Consider the following 23,999-nt stretch of genomic DNA (forward strand, 5'->3'; position numbering starts at 1 on the left):
TTCTCCTCTGACTGCAATTATTCACGGCTGGAGGCCTATGGGAAGAATTCTCTGGGCACAACAACAACTATATATTGTGCTTCCCCCACGTCCGTGTGCCCAAAAGCAGTTGAAAAAATAGTTAGCTCCAGTTTTGGGGGGCTACCCCTGTCAGCCCCTGTGCTAGGTGTAGTAGCTACATGATCTTGAATCTTGGCAACGACCTCTTCAGTTAGGCTTTATTATCTATATTTTCCGGGTGGGGAAACTGAGGCTCAAGAAGGTGAAGCTGACTGGTGGGTCGCACCGTTTGGTGGTAGAGACAGGATGTTTGACACCCTGCCTCAAAGTCGGTGCTCCCCTGCTCCACACTGCGGCTTCTCAGTGGCTGCCAGGCTGGTTATGCCCCGGAAGGAAGGTTCTCAGGGAAAGGGGTTTTAGTGTCAAAACAGTTCCAGAGAAGCTGAAATGTTTCCTGTGGGAATAATTCTCAGGACACTAGGAAAAATATCCTGAGCATAATAAACACAAGAAAGAAACAGGAAATCTGGTTTTGTTATATAGCAGCTAAAATGGGAATAGGAAAAACTCTCCAAAGAGCCCAAAGGTTTGTTGGATTTGAAAATGGAAGGCCCTGACTGAGAGGGTAGGAGAAACAGCCTGGGTTCTCGAGACGGTGGGTCAGTGGTGGACAGTGTGGCAGCGAGAAGGAGAGCTGGCTGCAGAGTCTGAGTGTGAAAGCCTCCCTTTCCCTGCAGTCCGACTTTTGTGCTGTGTGACCTTGGGCAAGTCACTTAGCCTTTCAGAGGAAATGGGGTCCTGGCTGGCACCTCGCCAGGCAGAGGGAACAGAGAGGTAAAGGGTGGGGCAAGCCTTGCCAGCTGGGCAAGACTTGCAAAGGTGAGAGTGTCAGAGTGTCAGCACAGAGTAGACCCCTTGAAGTTTTAAACTTAGTGCAGCTCTAAGGTTGTGAGCGGTTAGTCATCTCCGGCACAGGGGCACATCACAGCCAGTGGAGGGCAGGTGTCTGGCTGTGGCCTCATCTCAAGGAGAAATCAACTTTGCCTGAAAAGCCTCCTTTTTAAGCTCTGGATGTTTGGAGGCCCTCCCTGGGTGTGTTGCCTGGCCTGTGCCCCGAGGAGTATTGTCTGCAGATGCCCAGGAGGAGAGGGCAACAGTCCGAAGTGGGCAGAGATAAGTGCCCTGAGCTCAGTTCAGAAGGTACAGACCATGGCTACTGTGGGAGGACTCCGGGGGCTCTGGAAGCTGTGGATACGCTGGGAGGAAGCAGCTGACAATGTGTTGATGATGGACCACAGGTGTGTGTGGGTTTGGGAAAATCGACAGGTGAGGCCCTTTCCAAGTGCAGCCAACAGACCTCTCTGATGGTGGTAGCACCAGAGAGACGGTGACTTGACTTTTCAAATATGAACAGAGGAAATAATAGGGGTTTTTCTTTTCCCCAGGGAAGCACATCTGAAGCTTCGTAGGGTTTTGAGTCTGCAGCAAGGTATTTGAGATTAGCTTCTCCCAAAACCATAATTCAAAAAGACACATGCACCCCAGTGTTCGTTGCGGCACTGTTTACAATAGCCAGGCCATGGAAGCAACCCAAATGCCCATCGACAGATGAATGGATAAAGAAGATGTGGTACATGTATACAATGGAATATTACTCAGCCATAAAAAGGAATGAAATTGGGTCATTTGTAGAGACGTGGATGGACCTAGAGACTCATACGGAATGATGTCAGAAAGAGAAAAATGAATAGCGTATATTAATGCATATATGTGGAATCTAGAAAAATGGTACACATGAACCCGTGTGCAAGGCAGAAATAGAGACACAGATGTAGAGAACAAACGTATGGACACCAAGGGGGGAAAACGACAAGGGGGTGGCGTGGGGGGGTGGGATGAATTGGGAGATTGGGATTGACATGTATACACTAATATGTATAGAATAGGTAACTAATAAAAAATAAAAAATAAATAAAAGATGATAAAAAAAGATTAGTTTCTCCCTCATCCTTCCTGCCCCCTCCCATTTATTGAACACCTTGTAAACATTTGTTGAGCAACTTCTGCTTGGCAAGCTGAGCTTGGGGCCCAGGTTTCAAAGACCAAAATCATTGCGCTTGAGGAGTCTCCTAGGTAAACAGGATAATTACAAAGCTGGGTGATAAGTGCTCACAGGCATGTACAGGGTCCTCTGGGAGAGTTAGGAGGGAAGGACAGTTATTTCTCAGAGGAGGTGACACCTGAACTGGGGCTGGAAGGCTTGGGTGGGGAATGTACCAGGTCGCCCAGGCTTTTGGAAGGCATTGTAGGAAGAGGTAGGTAATAGCTTTCAATCTCACCATAACCAAGTTTGTGAGCACCTGCTATATGAGTGGTGATGCAGAAATGAATGGGACTTAGTCCCTTCCCTGCAGATGCTCTCAGGCAGAGGTGACTAGGAGATGACTGTGCAGGTGACATTGTGACTGGGACATGGACAGAGTCCTGTGGAAACATATGGACCCCTTTAACTCAGTTATATTTGCTTATCAGTCTTCCTGCTGGGGGACCCTTTGCAGGTTCTTTGATTGCTTCTCACCAGTGAAGAGCTCTGTTTAAGAAGCTAGCTTGCTGTGTGCTGCCCTAGGGTTTGGCCTTGCCCTTCAACAACTGTGGCATCTATTTATACTTATGGATTTCTTCCTGGTGGAGCCAGCCCTGGATTTAGGAAGTTGGACTTGAGCAAGGTACTATCTCCTCTCTGGGCTTTACTTTTTTCACTTATTTATAAAAATGGCTGTTGGACCAGGTCAGTTTTCTCAAGCAGTGGCCTAGGGACCACCTGCCTTAGAACGTCACAGGGTGCTTCTTGAAATACAGGGTCCTGGGGAGGGGTGGGGGGTAGCTCCTCTCCCCATTCATATACTGTCAGACTCTTGGGTGTGGGTCCCGGGATTCTGCTTAACAGGCACTGCAGCTGATGCTTAGACTTCTTAAGAGTTTGGGGAGCTGGGCTACCTGATTTCAACCTCTAATCCTTTCAGCCCTAATCTCTGCAGCCATATATATGACCACAGGAACTGGAAAAATAAAATATTAGCTCACTTGATGTTTTATCCTAGGTCTGATGCCTTCAGCAAACTGTTCCATAGTTTAGGTGTCCTAATTCTTGACGGTGTGTGCTTGTGAACTGTTCAGCAGACTGGCTCTGATATTCCTTGAAGAAGAAAAGCCTTGTTAACGTGCACCGGAATGTGACCGTCAGAATCTGTTTATGAGCTGAATCATTGCGATAAACACCCATCTCAGCTTTTCAACTCTGGCTTTGGAGTGTTTGCCCGGCTTCCCTTTTCTGAATCATTCTGCCTCGGCTCCTGCATTCTGACGAGGTCATTTGCATTGTCTAACATTGAGCCACAGGTTTCATCTTCTCTTTGACAAACGGCATCTCCGCTTTGCTTCCCCTCCTATCATGATCATCTTTGTGAAGTTATTAAGGGAGGCTCACAATTTTTTAATAGCTGCTACGTGTGTTCCCCTTGCTTTTGGTATTGTGTCTGAAAACACAGTTTTTAGTGTTCAAAGCAAGTAAATTAGGGCTTTATATGGCTGCCTGGGAGTCTCCCCCAGTTTCTTATCCTTTCCCCTCAGAAATCTCCTAATAGCCCCTAAGATTCCGCAGTGCTGGTGACTTTGAGAAGCTGTTGCCTGAAAAACCACTCTCAGCCTGACCCCTTCATATCACTCAGGTGTGAAAGAAATGGTCTTAGGTGAGGGCGTTGTATTTTGTGTCTTCATAAAGATAAAACCTTGGCACCTAGTATTTTAGATCTTAAAAATTAAGATCTTGGTTCACTTCTCATTCTGTTAATCTGTGCTGTGGTTTTCCTTGTGAAGGTTGACCTGTAAACATAGAATTTTACACTAGTAAATTCTGCTGAAGGCCTCCACATTACCCAGGTGGAAGAAATCCAGAGCTGTCCTGAAACTGCGAAAAGTGGTAAATGTAGGTGTGCTGCCCCAGAAGACAGGGCCGACGTGAGCGTTCCCTGTATTTCCCGAGGTTCTTGCGTAATTCTCTCCCCACAGTGGGTGCCCAATAGGTGGCTGCTTGAACAATGAATTTTAAAAATATGACAGACCAGGAATTAAACTGGTGAAGGCATGGAATTAAAAGGGGGCGGGGAATCAGTGTGATTTTGAATTTGCCCTTGGATATTCGTTAAGTTTAATTTTCATGGAAATACCAGTTAGATGCAGGATTAGTTGCAGTGCAGACTGGCAGAGAGGAGAAGAGGCAGACGTCGTCGGCATTTTAAGTACTTTGGTACCTCTGTTAGTTGTTTAATATTTGCCAGTCATTTTGTTAGATAATTCCCAGGGACTGACTGATGAACCCCTTCATGTTGTGTCCAGGGAAACTGAGGCACAGGAGTGAAGTAATTTCTCTAAATTTATATGGTGAAGCTGTTGGCAGGCTAGTTGACCCATACTGAAGAAGGATTTAGAGTACCTCCTCTCTACTGGAATGCACGAGAATCAAAGTTTAGCTTTGCAAAAAGTGTTAGAGGTGAAGGAGTTTCCCTTGGAACGTAGAATTGCTTTGTGACATTTCTGTCCCTTGGCTTGTTGGCTTTTGCTGGTGTCTCTCCAAGGAAGGGGAGCTCACTATTGACTGAGGCAGTTCATTTTATTTTATTTTATTTATTTATTTATATTGATTGATTGATTGATTGCGGTACGCGGGCCTCTCACTGTTGTGGCCTCTCCCGTTGCGGAGCACAGGCTCCAGATGCGCAGGCTCAGCGGCCATGGCTCACGGGCCCAGCCGCTCCGCGGCATGTGGGATCCTCCTGGACCGGGGCATGAACCCATGTCCCCTGCATCGGCAGGCGGACTCCCAACCACTGCGCCACCAGGGAAGCCCCATTTTATTTTTGAATGCTTCTATTTATTAGAATTCTTTAATATGAGCTGTCATCAACTTGTCTTATAATTTTCTCCTTTGGGCACCATGTCTCAGTAACAAGATAGACAAGGTTCTTGCCTCCTGGAACCTGGTATTAGTATAGTAGGAGGAGCATTGAACTAGATGTCAGCAGTACAAGACAAAGACATTTATTTTTTAAAAAAATGAAATGAAAGTTTTGTATCACTTGCAACCTGTATGAACCTGGCTAAGACACTTGAGTGTCTGTTCTCACTTCATTTTGCAGAGAACATTATCCCCTTGGACCTTCCAAAGCAGTGAACGTTCACTGGAGTGACATGCCTTGTAAAATGTTAATTGTTTTCTATTACAAGGAGTAGTGGTAGCTCTTGCTTCCAGAGCAGTGGTTCTCAAAGTGTGGTCCTTGGGCCAGCGGCGTCAGCATCACCTGGGAACTTGCTAGAAATACAAACTCCTCAGCACCACCCCAGAACTGCTGACTCAGAAACTCGGGGGTGGGGTGGGGCTTGAAGATTGTTTTAAAAGGGTTCCAGGTGAGTCCAATGCCTGCCCTTGTTGGAGAGCTACTGTAGACCAGGGCAGTAGTTCTCAGCCGTCACTACATATTGGATTCACCTGAGAGAGCCTTTATGTGCTGCGTCCTGACGGGGTAGGTCAGAATCTGAAGGCGGGGCTCCTGCAGAAGCTGCTTGTGTGATTCACCTCTGCAGCCAGAGCTGGAGAGGCCAGGAGTTGGGAGGGGCACAGACGGTTGAGCTGCCCAGTTTGCTTTGAGTCTTGGCTCTGCTCCTTATCAGCTCTGTGTCTTTTGGTAAGAGGACTTTGGCCTCAGTTTGCTTGTCTGCGTAAAAATGCCTATCCCTCAGGGGTGTCGTAAGAGTCATGTGGGATGATGTGTTTAAGTATCCGAGGATGTGTCCCGGCTGTGGTGAGCAAGGACGGAACTTATTGGTGGTGGCCCTGGGTATTTGGAGCTGATGGTTCTCATTGCTCCACGCTAAGGCTCTTTACCTCTTCCTTCTAGGGCGTAATTTCTAGCCCCCTCTTTTGGGAAACCCCATTTTGTCCATGACTCTCTTTAAAAACAGTGTCCCATTTGACAATACCCATCACAATTACAAATGCAGCCACTTTTTGTCCTTGTAATTCCAGTTTTTGGAATTTGTTCTACAGGTATGTCTGCATATGTGAGAAATGATGTCTTTGTTTCTTACAACATGATTTGCAGAAGCAAAAGACTGGGATAACCTAAATGTTCATCAATCTAGGGTCTCCAAGCTTTTGAACCCTGTGTGGCTACGGAAGAGAATGAGGCTGCTTCTCAGGTACTGGCGTAGAACTCTATAGGACATGTGTTTTAAGTGAAAGAGGAGAATGTTTATTTGCTTGTATATACATGCAGTGCGTTTGAAAGAGTACAAAAGAAATGGGTAATGTTGGTTGCTTCTGAGGAGGAGACTGGGTGGAATAAAGAGTTTTCACTATAAACTATTGGGTGCTTTTTTTTAATTTATTTAAAAAATAAATTTATTTTATTTTTGGCTGTGTTGGGTCTTTGTTGCTTTGCACGGGCTTTTCTCTGGGCTGCTCTTCGTTGCGGTGCGCGGGCTTCTCACTGTGGTGGCTTCTCTTGTTGGGAGCACAGGCTCTAGGTGCACGGGCTTCAGTAGTTGTGGCTCATGGGCTTCAGAGCGCAGGATCAGTAGTTGTGGCACATGGGCTTGGTTGCTCCGCGGCATGTGGCATCTTCCTGGACCAGGGCTCGTGCCCATGTCCCCTGCCTTGGCAGGCAGATTCCTAATCACTGCGCCACCAGGGAAGCCCCGGAGTGCTTTTTAAATGCTGTGATTTTTAACCCATTAACAAATTAAAAGTGTGGTGTCCTAGCTGAATCCTGTGCTCATGGCCTAACCATTGTGGGATAGAGTGGGAGTATTACCATTTTTTTCCATGAACTGGACCCTGTCCTACTTTTGATGCCATTTAAGATTGCATTACTCTTGGCGCTGTGAGCGCCGATGAACCTTGCGGTCAGAGACAGCACCCAGCTCTGTTTCACGTGAATGGTTGCCAGGGCAGGTCTCATGGACTCGAGAAAGGTTCGAACTGCCCCCGCCTGTACTTGCACAACAGGCTTTGTTTTTGGCCCAGAATGCTGGGCTGTCAGGACCGTTTGAATCTTGATTCTGCCAGCTATAACGTTAGCTCCTTTTTCCCATTTCGTGCTGTCTGGGGAGTTGATGAGCCTGCCTCCTGAGTCTGTCTTTAGTCAAGTCATTGTTGAGAAGACATTGGACAGCGTGTGGCGAAGAATCGAACACTGTGTAGTGCTGTCGGTAACCTTTCTCTAGCTCGTCATCAAGCCATTGGAGACACCAGTATACACGTCTTAGAGTGCTGACCCCTGGGCTACTAGGAAGACAGACCAGGAGCTCAGTCAGGTGTAATGAGTGCCGTGAGAGGGCTGTGTACAAAGTACAGTGATGGCCCAAAGAGGGAGTGACGTACATTCTGTAGGGGTAGTTGTTCAGCTGGCTAGATGGGCATACCCTTGCACAAGCTGCTTGACTATTTCGCTAACTTATCTATAAGTGAATCACAAGAATTTTTAAAGATGTTTTGCTGAAGTCAAGATATGTGATAGCTCTCACATTTCACCTGGTCTACGAACTTGGTAATCACAACAAGGAACAGCTGGTTGCTTTTTGACATGGCTTGGTCATCATGGACTCACATTGCCTCTTCCCCACGTTCATTCCTTTCTAAATGTCCCCAAACCATTTGTTCTATACTTTTGCCAGGAATCATTGTTTGTAGTTATCAGGGCTTTTTTTTAATATATACATTTTTTATTTTTGGCTGTGTTGAGTCTTCATTGCTGTGTGTGGGCTTTCTCTAGTTGCGGTGTGCAGGCTTCTCATTGAAGTGGCTTCTCTTGTTGTGGAGCATGGGCTCTAGGTGCACAGGCTTCAGAAGTTGTGGCTCGCGGGTTCTAGAGCACAGGCTCAGTAGTTGTGGTGCACAGGCTTAGTTGCTCTGTGGCATGTGGGATCCTCCCAGACCAGGGCTCGAACCCATGTCCCCTGCATTGGCAGGAGGATTCTTAACCACTGCGCCCCCAGGGAAGTCCCGGCAGGCAGATTCTTAACCACTGCGCCACCGGGGAAGCCCTATCAGGGATTTTTATTTGTAGATATCAGGATCACCCACTTTCCTACTTTAAAATCAGGACATTTGCCCCTGTCTCATGCCGTCACGCCCCTTTCTCCTTTTGTGATTTTGAAGTTGATCAATTGCAGTCCTAAGAAACTTTTATAGTCAGTTAAATATGCATGAAAGAAATTATACATTGTCTAAAGAAAATTTGGAGCCACATCAAAAAGTGGACCGAATGCTAAAACAAATCAGTCATGCCACGACACTCCAGCTCAGCCCCTGTTAACATTTTGGTGTTGTTACTGCCAACTATGTGAAAAATAATCAAAGCTTATAATCAGACTGCTTGGAATAGCTGTGGTTTACAGGGGGAGCCTGACGCCTAACCTAATGAGTAAAGTTTTTAGAGGAGCATGATTTAAGTGTGTTCAGCGGGTAGTGGAAGCATCAGGAAGAAAGGGATCAGCTTCATCTGGGCAAGGAGGTGGCTAGGAAAAGCTCCACAGGACAGATGACCCTTGAGAAGTAGGCAGAAATAGTAGCTGGAGGAAAAGAAAACTGAATTGTATATAAGCCACAGTCATAATCATGTGCTAAATGTACATGGAAAAAAAGTGCAAGGAGGGCTTCCCTGGTGGTGCAGTGGTTGAGAGTCCGTCTGCCGATGCAGGAGACGCGGGTTCGTGCCCCGGTCCGGGAAGATCCCACATGCCGCGGAGCGGCTGGGCCCGTGAGCCACGGCTGCTGGGCCTGCGCGTCCGGAGCCTGTGCTCCGCAACGGGAGAGGCCACAACAGTGAGAGGCCCGTGTACCACAAAAAAAAAAAAAAAAAAAAAAAAAAGAAAATGCAAGGAAATGTCCCCGAATAATACCACGGTAGGAATGTTGGTGAGTGTGGTTTTATTTTCTCTGTTTCCCAAATGGGAGTATATTGCCTCTTGTTAGTATTTTTCTTAACACCACACACATGTGCCCGGTCTTCAGTGACTCAGGGTTAGCAGAACTTGGCTGCGGGCCTGCTGCAGAATCGGGAGCTTGGAGCCAGGCTTGGCAGTGCTCGTGCAGCCTGTCATTTCCATTGGTGGTACCTGAGGTTGAAGTAGAGAAGCTAATAATACAAGGTCAGACCTTGCTTTCTGTGCTGAGGTCTTACGTAGCAAGTTACTTTCAGAATGTTCTAGGCGCCAAAGCTTGAGATAATGGTTTGGGGAGGTAAGTGACGTCACTGGGGGCACAGAGAATGTTTACATGCAGACTTCTCCCTTCTCGCTTCCCTCACTTAAAAATCATGAAAAAGGGCTTCCCTGGTGGCGCAGTGGTTGAGAATCCGCCTGCCGATGCAGGAGACACGGGTTCGTGCCCTGGTCCGGGAAGATCCCACATGCCGCGGAGCAACTAAGCCCGTGAGCCATGGCCGCTAGGCCTGCGCGTCCGGAGCCTGTGCTCCGCAACGGGAGAGGCCACAACAGTGAGAGGCCCGCATACCGCAAAAAAAAAAAAAAAAAAAAATCATGAAAAGCAAATAGGTATTTACTGCTGTCGTTCCCTGTGATATTTCTGGCACGTACTTGCCGTGAAACTGTAGGCAAGGTCTTTGAGCTCAGCTTTTCATCATTAAATTGGGATGATAAAATTGACCTCACATTTGTACGGATTGAACCAGGTACTTAAGTACTGGTCTAATACCTGACCTATGAACAGGTGTTGATACATTGTGGCTACTCTTATTATTTGATTGTCAGCCCCTCAGGTGTGTCCTATACGTGGTTGTGCAGAAAAAACTCTGGCCCTGCTCTCATTATCAGTGCTTTGCACCCGTGATTCTGCGTATTGACATGAAGTTGGCAGGGAGTGGGGTGCTGGTAGTTGTGGTTCAACAACACGAAATAGTGTTCGGCAGAATTTCACTTCAGAGGTCACTTTTTTACAAAAGACTTTTTACAAGATCCCCCAGGGGTGGACTTCATGAAATGTCAGGTGCTCTGTATACATCAATAAAAGCTGTGTTAAAATGGGAAACATGCATATGTTAAGTAAGGGCTCAAGAAATATGTGTTGACTAGAAAAACAAAAAAGGGAATAATTAGGAGCTGGAAAGAAGAAAAGGGGGAACAGGAGGCCCCTGTGGGTTGGATCTTGGGATCGTGGAAAAGCTTCCTCCCCCCTTCCTGTCTCTCTCTGACCTATAACCACACTGGGACCTGGCTCTGAGCTTTGAGGGCCTGGAAACTTGTCTTAAAGTTAGTGATGTGACTTCATACTTTTTTTTTTTTCTGGACAGCCCCAGTTTTCACTTTTCTACCACTCTGAGGTCTTGCTGAATTCCAGATTCAGTGTTACTGGTGACCAGAAACAAGATAAAACTAGGGAAGTAAGTTTTGCCCTCTATCAGGAGGACCCGAAGTGTGGGAAGACTGGCTCAAACTGCCAGAGAAAGGATGATGAAAGAGTTAACTAGTCTCCATTTGTCTGCCTCTTAAGATGAAAAAGTCATCTCTAAATTAGGGCTGACCTTATTCAGTTGTGTGCAGCAAGCTCTCTCTGTATGCCATCCACCTCTGCCTGCTGTTAAATATTAGCTGTATCTGAAGGTGTGGTGTGATCTTCAGTCCTCTCCCTCCATTCTTACCCTGTCACGGCTGTTTGGGGACTGGGAAGACAAGGGGTCAAGCAAAAGGGGGAATCTTAGCTCTCAGGTCTGGCACACAGTAGGTGTTTAATAAACATTCTTCCATCTCATCCGGTGCAAGACCCATCTGCGGTGAGTACATCCGATTCAGGGCCTGGATAGAACTGGAACTATCCTTTGTGTGTTTGTGTCTTTTTAACAGTAGGGTAGGTGGTATTTGGAATATTCAGACTAGTATAATATATAAAAAACACTCAATATCTTTTTGTAGAAATGTCCATTTTAACACATTTTACAAAGAGTGAAAATCTGTTGGTCTTGGTTTAGCTGCCTACTACCCTTTCCCTAATTTATAGAATCATAGCTTTAGATCTAATAGATTAGATCTGTCCTCAGTCTTACTGCAGTCTCTTAAGCCTCCCAGCATTTATTGCAAAATGCTGGTGGTATTTTCATGTCCTGGCACTGCACAAGCATAATGTTTCATTTATTTTTAAATAACTTAAAATATTTGTTTTATATATCAAGGTAGATTTTATCGTTTAATTGGAAAGGGTTTGCCTAAGTATATTTAGGCATTTAAAGGCTTATTTTAGAAGCTAAAAATGTCTTTAAACTCCGTGTCCGGTAACTTACTTGATGGTAGGGTCTGCTCAACATTTGTCAGTTTGCTTTTCTTATTTTGCAGGAGATTGGGTGCTGAAGTCATACAGTTGATTGGTTAGGTTTGTTATGTCTTTGATGTCTGCTGCTTGGTGGGGGTGGGGTGGAATCACACATCCCTCTTGAACAGCTTTGGTAAGTAGGGCTGGGGGAGCAAGACCAAGGCTATCAAGGCAGTGTCAGGTGGGGTGGCAACTTGACACTAGGCTTCCTCTTTAACATCATTCTCCTCTTTATTTTTCCTTCTCTTTTCTTCTTGCTGTATATCCCTTGTTTCTCCCTACTTTCCTGCCCCTGAAATATTTTGTGTACATTGTTAGACGTAGTGCATCTAGGCTTGTGGTAAAGAAGAGGGCTGTGCCTTCCTTCACTCCCCCTTCTCCTCCTCATATTTCAGACTTTATTTTGATGAACATTTTAGAAAATGTCCTTGGCCATTTCCCCATGCCTTGCCGCATGCGTAAAAGTCAGTGTGGGTATTGCAAAGAGGGTGATGGCTCAGAGGTCAGTAGCCTTTCCCAAAATGGATGGTCAACTATTTGTGACTCCTCTTTTGGTGCTGGGGGGCGGGGTGGGTGGGTGACTGTACTAACCCCTTGGCGGGGACTGGCAGGAGGTGGTGACTTTCACCAGGGCCAGTGACAGCACAGACTCACGTGCTGCTGAGCCTGGCCAGCACCAGGTTCCTTGGTTTCCGCTGTGCCCACTACTGACTCCGCCTTTCAGCTATTGTGTTTTAGCTTCTGAAGTGTCATTCATACTGGCCATTTAGTCTGTGCTGTTCCACGGCCTTTTCATCATTGGAATTACACAACTTGAACATTTTTGACCTTGTAAGGCTTTGTAGAGAGACTGTAAATTCCAGATCACTCTGTACAGCAGGCGCCGACGCTTGGGTGAGATTGTTGCTTGGATGGATGGCCTTGGTCTCTGAAGGCTGTTGTGCAGTTGGTCTTGAGTGTATGTTGAACACATCCCAGAGGGAGCTGGTGCTGCATAGAAGACTGCTGGTGGGCATGAGCCCAAGGAAAGCTTGGGGACATAGACACCTGCTTCTTTCACAGCATACGGTATTTTTTCAATTTCCTGATGTGTAGGAAGGGAGGTTCGGGTTAATTAAGTGTATGGTAAACAGTCTCCTTTAGCTTGTTGCTTATCCTTGGTTTATTCCAAGCCAGTTTCGGGGGGTCTATTCTGTAAATGCTTCAATTGGCTTTAACCATGATCATTTTGACATCTATGATAAATACTAAATAAACAAGGTCATGCATACCTTATTAGACAATTTTGAGTTTTCACCAACATATTCTTTAGATGATTTAGTCAAAAACTAGAATTATTTAACATTTTGACTTATGTATGCTTTAACAAGTGCATGAAAATGCTTAAGCATTTGCATAAAAAGTTAAATGATTATTTTGTAATCTGTATTTCTTAAAGTTTTATACATTACTTTCTCATTGTTCCTGAATTTGTTGTCCTATACATATAATATATAGAAATGTAGATAATGGAAGGAAGAAAAAAAAAAGTCAGTGGCCTAACATTCCTTCCCTCCCCCACTGAAAGCTCAGCATCTCTGATTAACCTTCACTTTGGGTGAGGGAGAGCTGAGCTGCAGCGTGGCAGGGTCCTGGCAAGGGCCAGGCAGGTGTGATTTCTTGATAGGTTTTGACTGGCAGGAGAAATTCTTATGTGCTTAGCAGGTCTCCTCTCATAATGGCCATCCAGGCCACTCTTACATTACTGGGGAGGCAGCCTCCCTGGGGCCCGGGGAGGCGAAGTGACTTACCCTGGGTCACATAGTCGTGGAAGAACCCGGAATAGTTGTCTTTCTGCAGTGTGTTTTACACCATGTTGTGCTGGCTCACCGAAGCCTGTACACCCTTCAGTCTGGAGAAACCTATACCCAGTGTGGGGAGAGGTAGCTGAATATGGCTCACAGCACACATTTTGCAACCTAATTTGGGTTCCAGTTCTAGCTCTGCTACTTATTGACTATGTGATCATCAGTGTGTTCCTGACCTCCCTCAGTCTGTTTCCTCACCTGCAGAGTGGGAACCATACCTACCTCTTTAGGTTTTGAGGATCACCCCGGCTGTTCCAGGATATGGCCACCGAATATATTGCAGCTCGCAGCAGCGTTTTCCATGCCTTCAGAGTTCAAGGTGGGATGAGACTGGAGTCATCCCTCTTTAGCTGGTACTGAGGTAGGGAGGGCTGTAACAAATTCCATATCTGCCTGGATCTTCACTTCATTCAGTACTTGCCCTGTGAACAAACCAAGGCCCTGGGGGATGTGTACCCATGGGAGGAGGATGCCTGTGGGTTTAATAACTTGTGGGTTTTATCATCAGCCTTTATTGACCAAGTGGTAATGGCAGAGGCAGATTGATTTTTTTTTTCCTTCTTTTAATTGGGGCAGAAAGAGTTGTATGCTTCTCCAGGTAACCATGAGTCAAGACCTTGTGACTTATCTGTTCACATGCACAGCCAGCTGCACACAACCTCCTCTTCCCTTTACTCATCCCTGCTCAGCTGCCGTAGTATGATTCATTCTTCAAATACTTGAGGGCCCACTGTGTTCCAGGCACAGGGCCAAGTACCAGGGAAAGATACTGGAGAGCAGAAACAAACCTGGGCCTTGACTCCATGGAGTTCATGGGGTTGTGGGGAAGACAGACTCTAAAGGTAAAATTCTAATCATTGTAAGGCTATGAAGAACTGCTTGGGGCCATGGGAACGTATTAGAGAGAGTTGACCCAATCTGGGAGGCCAAGGAAGGTTCCCAAGGAAGTGACGATTGAGCTGAGCTGAAAAAAGGCCAGGGGAATAGGTGGGTGAGATGGGTGACCTGACCTTTGCCACTCCCTGAGCCTGCCACCCTCCCTTTTTCCCTCGATCTTTTGATCTTTTAGGAGACAGTTGGTCCTCCTGCAGTCAATCCTTCTGTAATTTCAAATGTATGCTTTTTAAAATTATTATTCTTTTTTATTTTGACCATACCACTTGGCTTGTGGGATCTTAGTTCCCTGGTCAGGGATTGAACCCGAGGCCCCAGCAGTGAAAGTGCCAAGTCCTAACCACTGGACGGCCAGGGAATTCCCAAATGTATGTTTTTTTTTTTTTTTTTTAATTGCCTAGTTTTCAGGGCAAAAACATAGTATGGCTGCTGCTTTGGGAGTTAATATAATCTGCAAGCATTTGTTGAACGTCTACTGTGTGGCAGTCACTATGCATACATTGTCATTTAATCTTCTAAACGACCCTGCCAGGTGAGTCTTACAGATGAAGAAACTGAGGCCCAGAAAGGCCATGTGACTTGCGTTTTGTCTCCTTTTGGCTAATGATGGGAATTTAAACCTTCTGGCACCGCCCAACCTGCCTGTGGTCTCTTCTGCCTCTCCCTCTTGTCGATGGACTTTTGTGGCTTGATCTGAGGATCCAACCACCATCTTCATGTTGTTTCCATGGGAAAATGCAATCTGAGTTCCATCCTTCCAGTTTACACATGAACTTGGTGCATAGCCTATTTATCAGTTGAGGATCGTTGTCTGTGTCAGGTCGGCAATGAGACTAAGTGGATCTGTCTTGAAGTGGGTTTAAGATTGGTTTTTCAGTTCAAATCCAGAATTAATGGAGGACAGTCTTAGAAATAGTCACTTGAGGTAAGTAACAATGGGCTGAATAAAAAGGAATGTCAATATCATTCCTGCTGCCAACAGTGTCCCTGGGGGCCATGGGAAAAAAGAAATTGGTATGGGCTGGTAACTCTTTTTGTCCAACTTATTTATTTATTTATTTACCTTTGGCTGCGTCGGGTCTTCGTTGCTGTGTGTGGGCTTTTTCTAGTTGTGGCGAGTGGGAGCTACTCTTCGTTGTGGTGCACGAGCTTCTCATTGAGGTGGCTTCTCTTGTTGCGGAGCACGGGCTCTAGGCGCGTGGGCTTCAGTAGTTGTGGCTTGCTAGAGCCCGCAGGCTCAGTAGTTGTGGTGCACGGGCTTGCTCTGCGGCATGTGGGATCTTCCCGGACCAGGGATCGAAGCTGTGTCCCCTGCATTGGCAGGCAGGTTCTTAACCACTGTGCCACCAGGGAAGTCCTGGGCTGGTAACTCTTAATTATTTAGAGTTAAGTCTTGGTGACTTTCCAGTGGCTTGTCAGTGATGGCTCTGGGTGAGGGTAACCTCTGTCGGTCACTCCATCTCTCTGAACCTCAGTCTCTCTACCTATAAGATGGGATGATAATTCTGCTTTATCTACCTCAGCATTTTTATGAGATTCAAACGAATTATAGGGCCTTAGGATTAGAAGGGGGTATCCCTAAGGTATTATATCTGAAAGTGTTTTGTAGGCCTAGGTAAATGCATGCCACTTTTGTTGACTTACCATCATGGTTCATATTAACAGTGTAAAACACTGGTTCTCAAACTTGAGCTGTTTATTAGAATTACCTTCAGAGCTCATTAAGCTACAGATTGCTGGGCGGCTTCTCCAGAATTTCTGATTCAGTAGCTCTTGAGTGGGACCAGAGGATTTGTATTTCTAACACGTTCCCACATAATGCGGATGTTGCCGGCCACCTAGCTCATACCACTCAGATCTGGAGCTGCTTGGCTCTGCCGTCCCTCAGGCCTAGGGAGAGACAGGTGAAACCCACTGACCCCTGGGGGATGGTGAGTGTAGATGTTAGTTGCGGACCATGTGGTAGCCAGACAGAGTAAGTGGGCATTGGCCAAGTGGCTGTGATGTCTGGAGTTGGGTGGAAGCACTTCACTGTTTCCTTGGAATCCCTTAGGACTTGGTAGCCACCGCTTCTCAGGGCTGTGGTGCTGGGGACAGAAGGAACCTATTGCAGGGGGCTTTGGCCCAAACTTGGACAGTCCCATCCACATTGGTGAACTCCTCCATTCTTTTTTTAAAAATTTTAATTCTTTATTTACTTATTTTTTTGGCCGCTCTGTGCAGCTTGCGGGATCTTAGTTCCCCAACCAGGGATCGAACCCCGGCCCCGGCAGTGAAAGTGCTGAGTCCTAACCACTGGATCTCCAGGGAATTCCTGAACTCCTCCATTGTTGGGGCTGGCCCAGATTCACTCAAACTCAAGCCCTCTTTGGCTCCTGTAAAGAAATCACCTTTCTGGGCTTCCCTGGTGGCACAGTGGTTGAGAATCCGCCTGCCGATGCAGGGGACACGGGTTCGTGCCCCGGTCCGGGAGGATCCCACATGCCGCGGAGCGGCTGGGCCCGTGAGCCATGGCCGCTGAGCCTGCGCATCCGGAGCCTGTGCTTCGCAACGGGAGAGGCCACAACAGTGAGAGGCCCGCATATCACCAAAAAAAAAAAAAAAAAAAAAGAAAAAAGAAAAAGAAATCACCTTTCTTCTGATCTTCCAAGGTTGCAGTGGAGGGAGAGTCTCTCCCTCTAAGAGATTTCCCACTGATTGTTCCAGCTTCTGTCTTCTCTTTCTTCACATGTGTGGTTTCTGCTTAAATCTCTTTCCTCATTGAGGCACCCAACCTCTTCCTAGTTACCCCCATGTCAGAAGAGGACAGGCCGGAACAGGCTAGCAGGAATTCTCACACTTCGGGGATCATATTGAGTAACGGCTTAAAGACAGAGATTCCCTGGCCATGCCCTCAAAGATTCTGATTTCTCAGGTCTAGAGAGATTCTAGGGGTTCTGATGCCAGAATCTGAAAACCATACTTAGGGAAATAACTAAAGAGACTTTGACTTGCTTTTCAGTCTGCCAGCATGTGGTGAGCACCACCCTTACACTGACCACCCCGGAACCCCTGCTTGGTCATCTGTCCCCCTTAGAGTCTCCCACCTTGGCATCTGTATTCCAGCTCCCAGGGACACAAAGCTGTGGGGCTGGAAGGGGAGGGGCTTTGCTTAATGGTTGCTTTTTTGGTCAACCAACAGATGACCTGACCTTTGGTTTCTCTGAGAAGAAAACCTCGGGGTATCTGTTTTGCCCTCTAAAAGAGGTCTCTCGGGCTTCCCTGATGGCGCAGTGGTTGAGAGTCCGCCTGCCGATGCAGGGGATACAGGTTCGTGCCCCGGTCCGGGAAGATCCCACATGCCGCGGAGCGGCTGGGCCCGTGAGCCATGGCTGCTGAGCCTGCGCGTCCGGAGCCTGTGCTCCGCAACGGGAGAGGCCACAGCAGTGAGAGGCCCGCGTACAGGAAAAAAAAAAAAAAAAAAAAAGAGGTCTCTCACCTGGAGTGTATTTCCCAGCGCAAGGTCAGGGTGATCTTCGTAGCCCATATTTGCTCCATTCTCACAGCTTTTTGTGACTGAAAATGGTTTTTAAGATTTTTCTTTTGCTTTATATGGCTGGCTGACTAGCTGTCACTGGGCTGATTTTTATCTCAAACTGTATTGTCAGCATCCTCGGAGGTAAGATGTCTATATGGTGCTGGGCATAGAGATGTCTAATGGTGGGGTAGGTAGGTTTACCATGATGTGGCTGGGCTGGGTTGGGCTGGGCTGGCCACTGCTTGATCCTTACACAGATCTCAAAACCATGACAATGAGGATCTAAAACTGGCTTGATCTCTACAGTGTCTCTTAACTGGAAAGTCATTTTTAGTACAGGCCCTTGAGGATTACCATCATCAAATAGTACTTCCAAGGAAAGAGCCCAAGGCAACTGAAGACCAAGGTTTTCACCAAAAATAGCCCAGCATCAGGAAGAGTTCTTCCACTGCATCAGTGGTTGGCAGAGGCTCCTGGATATGACAGAGTTAGCTGGGCATCCACCATGGCGGCGTATTACTCATAAGGCTAGTTGAGTGTGTATGAGTTTTTGTGTTTGAGGGAGAAGAGAAGTCCTTACTTCAAACACCATTCTTCCTGTGTCTCCCAAGGGTATACTTTTGTCCCCTTAAATGTTTCTTGTTTCTTTTTTCCACATAATAGTCAATGTTCAAGATTGTGGAGAGGAAAATTCAGGAAATGCCTAAAGAACCCAGTTTTCAAAAGGGTCTGGGCAAACTCTCAGCATTTTGTAAAGGGCTCTTTCTGGTCTGGATCCCTTCTGTGCTGTCATGCCAGATCCCTCCGGCAAGATTGCCGGGTGCTTGGCCCATTTTTGCTCTCAGTCTAAAGCAACTTCTCGGTTCATTCTAGTCCTTTTTTTTTTTTTTTTTTTTTGCGGTATGCAGGCCTCTCACTGTTGTGGCCTCTCCCGTTGCGGAGCACAGGCTCCGGACGCGCAGGCCCAGCGGCCATGGCTCACGGGCTTAGTCGCTCCGTGGCATGTGGGATCTTCCCGGACCAGGGCACGAACCCGTGTCTCCTGCATCGGCAGGCGGATTCTCAACCACTGCGCCACCAGGGAAGCCCCATTCTAGTCCTTTTTAATCTGTGGCTTATTGCATTTGGGTTACTCAATTTAAAGCGAGAACATGGAATCGATTCAGTAGAACCACAGACCCAAAGACAGAGCTGTGAGAGTCCTTCCTGGAGAGCCTAAATGGCCCACAGAGATCTCGCAGCCATGTGCTGCCAGGGTCTTAAGCCCAAGTACCCCACTTCTGAGTTTAATATTCTTCTCCATACCCTGAACTGCCATTGCAGAGATCCTGGTTTCCCTCTGCTCCTCCACTTGGTCAAACTGAAATGTGGCCAGTAGAGAAAGAAGGGTTTCCAGGGTTGAGGCCGATGGAACCATTTAAGTTTCGAGGAGACCGATGAGGAAAGGGTTGGTGTTCGGATTGCATTTTCAAATGGGCTGGGAATAACACTGGCTGTGAAAACATTATCAAAAATCTGCAAAATCAACATTCTTTCTTCCTGGTAAACATGAAAGCTCGGCAGCTGCACCTCCCGCTCACGTGTTGGGCCAACTGCTGTTCAGGACACCATGCCTCCCTTGGCAGTGCATGGGAGCTGACTGGAGCCAGGGTTGGCATTCCAGCTCTTGCTGTGTGGATCAGGGCGTTTCAGGGCTCTCAAAAGCTGGACCAGTCAGGTTGTCGTTGGACTTAAGCTGGGGCATATAACCATCCATCCAGGGTTACATGGACCCTTTGATATGGCTGTCCGTCACTAGTCAGGTTTTGCCGAGGCAAGACCCAATGCAGGCAGAAGAACTGATCTTAGTCAAAGGTGATTTGTGGGTGACTTCTTTTCCACCAGAATCCTCACCCTCTTAGTCACCTCATAACCTCTGTTATACAAGAGAATTTTGTTTGTTTCAGAAAATCGGCCCACACACAGGTTTGAAGCCAGTCCAAAAGGAACATTTGCCACTGTATAAAAGCTTATCTTGCTGCTCTTTGAGAACTGAACTGCCCGTTTTAGTCGCCCCTCCACACCCCCTCCCTCAGTTTCCTACATCATTTGCAGAAAACTTACTGTATGGGAATTTCCTGGTTTATTTCTCAGAACTGGAGCAATTGCCTGACTTTCTTCGGGAGATACTTGGGGAAAGCAGAACTCCCTCATTTATGTTCTTTTCTTTCTTTAAAATTTTTTTCATGTATCTTCATAGGGAAATGGCTTGGTGCTGTTACCAAGAAGAATGCACCAGTGATTAAGAACCAGTATGAGTTGTGCAAGCCTGTCAAACGGAATATACTCCTTTCTTGACATGAACTCAGAGAAGTGCAGTAGATACTGTATCTATTGGGTACATGACCCATGCATGATCTCAGGGAAGCATCTAAGGGGAAGGATCCCATTAGGAGCCTAAAGCTAAAACGGGAAGTGAGGGCTTGGTGATAAGGCCTCAAGTGAATTCACTGCTGGCTGGATTACCAGCTCAGATTTGTATTTTCTGTGTGGGAAGCCTCTGTGGCAGACCTAGGATTGTGCCTAGGCCTGTCCTGGTCAATATTTTTTTTTATCAGACACTTGGAGCTGTGGAAGTCAGCCATGGGAAGTATGCAGATCTCTGAGGGCTGGAAGAGAGAACTTATATTTTAAAGAGTGATCGGGACCCAGAAAGTTGTTTTAAGATGTATCCAACATCTGGGTTACAAAAGTCCTATAGGTATAGGATGGGTGTAACCTGATTTTAGCAGAAACTCTTGCAGGGGAAAAAGACTGAAGACATTTTGGATGACCAGAAAAAGAGGCAGGTCCTTCTCAGAGGGATGGAGGAGTAGGTGGTGGTTTAGCTGGATGCCCTGATAGGTTTGCCTTCTGGATCTATTGATGCCGCCACTGGGGGTGGTGCTGGACTGGGGGCATGACCCTTCCTCCTGCAGGTCCCCAGGGGAAGTGTGAGTTGGCTTTGACTTCAGTCCTCCTCCCTGGCCTCTCTGGGAAACCACCCCCTTGCCCACACAAGGTCCGTTCTACGTCTATACTGGCTTTTCCAGGCAGGGGTCAGAGCTCTTATTTCTGAGGGTTTCCTAGTTACGCCATGGGCCCTGGGGCTACAGCTGCCTTGTTTTTTTGTTTTGTTTTTTTAAAAAAAAGGTACGGTGACCTTAGAAAATGGATGAATGGAGTGCTTTGTGTTCCTATTTTAAACTTAAAGACCATTCTATTGTGCAAATGCAAAAAGTAATAAGAATATGATTTCAGTTCCATATTCCATCAGGTTGAGTGTGTCAGGGGAAAAGTACAGGTGTGAGAGGATGAAACAGGAAAGTGGGGTGGAGTGGGGAGGAGAGCTAGTGACAGGTGGGTGCGGAGAGAAGCGAAAACATGCATGGGGAGAAACAAGGCACACAGAGAGTCAGAAAACATAATTTGAGGTGAAACCAATTTCCAGTAAGGCTTCCACCACCACACGGCTACAATTTGATGTCTAAGAATACTGAAAATCACAATACCCTATCCAAAAAGTATTTTTTTCTTTGTAAATACACTATGTAGTCAAAATATGACAACCTGGCATGCCTATCCTAATATATAGAAAATCTTGATATTGACTGATGATATACGAAGCAAAGGCCCAAGTTATTTAATACCTTAATAAATAAAATATTCTTTCTCCAAAATAAAACAGAAATCTTACAGTCATTGGATGACTCCAAAGAATTTAAAAAAATTCTTATTGATACATGTATGTATACATATATATACATATATAAAAAGAAACTACCTCCATCCAGTGATTCTCTCTGGATGATGATTTTATAACTATTTTATTTATTTTAAGTTGGGAAATAAAATACATACATCCAAGGTATCCTAGCCCTGCTCCCTCTTTTCTTCTTTTTACAATTTGTAGTTTTGTGTTTCTTTAACATCTTTATTGGAGTATAATTGCTTTATAATGGTGTGTTAGTTTCTGCTTTACAACAAAGTGAATCAGCTATACATAAACTTTATCTGCATATCTCCTCCCTCTTGAGTCTCCCTCCCACCCCTCTAAGTGGTCACAAACCACCTAGCTGATCTCCCTGTGCTATGTGGCTGCTTCCCACTAGCTATCCACCCTATGTTTGGTAGTGTATATATGTCCATGCCACTCTCTCACTTCATCCCAGCTTACCCTTCCCCCTCTCTGTGTCCTCAAGTCCATTCTCTACGTCTGCGTCTTTGTCTTTATTCCTGTCCTGAAGAAAAAGTTTCTTCAGAACCTTTTTTTTTTTTTTTTTTTTTTAAGATTCCATATATATGTGTTAGCATACGGTATTTGTTTTTCTCTTTCTGACTTACTCTGTATGACAGTCTCTAGGTCCATCCACCTCACTACAAATAACTCAATTTTGTTTCTTTTTATGACTGAGTAATATTCCATTGTACATATGTGCCACATCTTTTTTTAAAAAATTGTTTAAACATGTTTATTGGAGTATAATTGCTTTACAATGGTGTGTTAGTTTCTGCTTTATAACAAAGTGAATCAGTTATACATATACACATGTTCCCATATCTCTTCTCTCTTGCGTCACCCTCTCTCCCACCCTCCCTATCCTACCCCTCTAGGTGGTCACAAAGCACCAAGCTGATCTCCCTGTGCTATGCAGCTGCTTCCCACTAGCTGTCTATTCTACGTTTGGTAGTGTATATATGTCCATGCCACTATCTCACTTTGTCACAGCCTACCCTTCCCCCTCCCCACATCCTCAAGTCCATTCTCGAGTAGGTCTGCGTCTCCATTCCCGTCTTACCCCTAGGTTCTTCATGACCTTTTTTTCCCCTTAGATTCCATATATATGTGTTAGCATATGGTATTTGTTTTTCTCTTTCTGACTTACTTCACTCTGTAGGACAGTCTCTAGGTCCATCCACCTCACTACAAATAACTCAATTTCGTTTCTTTTTATCGTCGAGTAATATTCCATTGTATATATGTGCCACATCTTCTTTATCCATTCATCTGTCGATGGACACTTAGGTTGCTTCCATGTCCTGGCTATTGTAAGTAGAGCTGCAGTGAACATTGTGGTACATGACTCTTTTTGAATGATGGTTTTCTCAGGGTATATGCCCAGTAGTGGGATTGCTAGGTCATATGGTACTTCTATTTTTAGATTTTTAAAGAACCTCCATACTGTTCTCCACAGTGGTTGTATCAATTTACATTCCTACCAGCAGTGCAAGAGGGTTCCCTTTTCTCCACACCCTCTCCGACATTTATTGTTCGTAGATTTTTTCATGATGGCCATTCCGACTGGTGTGAGGTGATACCTCATTGGAGTTTTGATTTGCATTTCTCTAATGATTAGTGATGTTGAGCATCCTTTCATGTGTTTGTTGGCAATCTGTATATCTTCTTTGGAGAAATATCTATTTAGATCTTCCCATTTTTGGATTGGATTGTTTTTTTGATATTGGGCTACATGAGCTGCCTGTATATTTTGGAGATTAATCCTTTGTCACTTGATTTGTATGCAAATATTTTCTCCCATTCTGAGAGTTGTCTTTTCGTCTTGTTTATGGTTGCCTTTGCTGTGCAAAAGCTTTGAAGTTTCATTAGGTCCCATTTGTTTATTTTTGTGTTTATTTCCATTTCTCTAGGAGGTGGGTCAAAAAGGATCTTGCTGTGATTTATGTCATAGAGTGTTCTGCCTATGTTTTCCTTGCTCTAAGAGTTTTATAGTGTCTGGCCTTACATTTAGGTCTTTGATCCACTTTGAGTTTATTTTTGTGTATGGTGTTAGGGAGTGTTCTAATTTCATTCTTTTACATGTAGCTGTCCAGTTTTCCCAGCACCACTTATTGAAGAGACTGTCTTTTCTCCATTGTATATTCTTGCCTCCTTTATCAAAAATAAGGTGACCATATGTGTGTGGGTTTATCTCTGGGCTTTCCTGTTCTATTGATCTATATTTCTGTTTTTGTGCCAGTACCATACTGTCTTGATTACTGAGGCTTTGTAGTATAGTCTGCAGTCAGGGAGCCTGATTCCTCCAGCTCCGTTTTTCTTTATCAAGATTGCTTTGGCTGTTCATGGTCTTTTGTGTTTCCATACAAATCGTGAAATTTTTTGTTCTAGTACTGTGAAAATGCCACCGATAGTTTGATAGGTATTGCATCGAATCTGTAGATTGCTTTGGGTAGTATAGTCATTTTCACAGTGTTGATTCTTCCAATCCAAGAACATGGTGTATCTCTCCATCTGTTTATATCATCTTTAATTTCTTTCATGAGTGTTTTATAGTTTTATGCATACAGGCCTTTTGTCTCCTTAGGTAGGTTTATTCCTAGGTAT

The 23,999-nt window shown here is 45.6% G+C and overlaps 1 protein-coding gene across 48 annotated transcripts in view; it reads left to right on the forward strand.

The window, feature by feature from the left end:
* SORBS1 (sorbin and SH3 domain containing 1) overlaps positions 1-23,999 on the forward strand; it is a 245,001-nt gene that overhangs the window by 25,345 nt on the left and 195,657 nt on the right. For 7 of the 48 annotated variants that reach the window (XM_067024992.1, XM_067024989.1, XM_067024990.1 and 4 more), the window contains exon 2: positions 6,104-6,255. The exons of 27 other annotated variants lie outside the window; for them this stretch is intronic. The gene's annotated coding sequence lies outside the window, so the exon portion shown is untranslated. Of the gene's footprint in view, positions 1-5,860; positions 6,256-12,143; positions 12,449-23,999 lie in introns of those variants that run through there. 14 more of the 48 variants (XM_067024977.1, XM_067024981.1, XM_067024983.1 and 11 more) reach the window with 7 other exon arrangements.

Source organism: Kogia breviceps, chromosome 2 (assembly GCF_026419965.1).
Source record: "Kogia breviceps isolate mKogBre1 chromosome 2, mKogBre1 haplotype 1, whole genome shotgun sequence".
Classification (NCBI taxonomy): Eukaryota; Metazoa; Chordata; class Mammalia; order Artiodactyla; family Physeteridae; genus Kogia; species Kogia breviceps.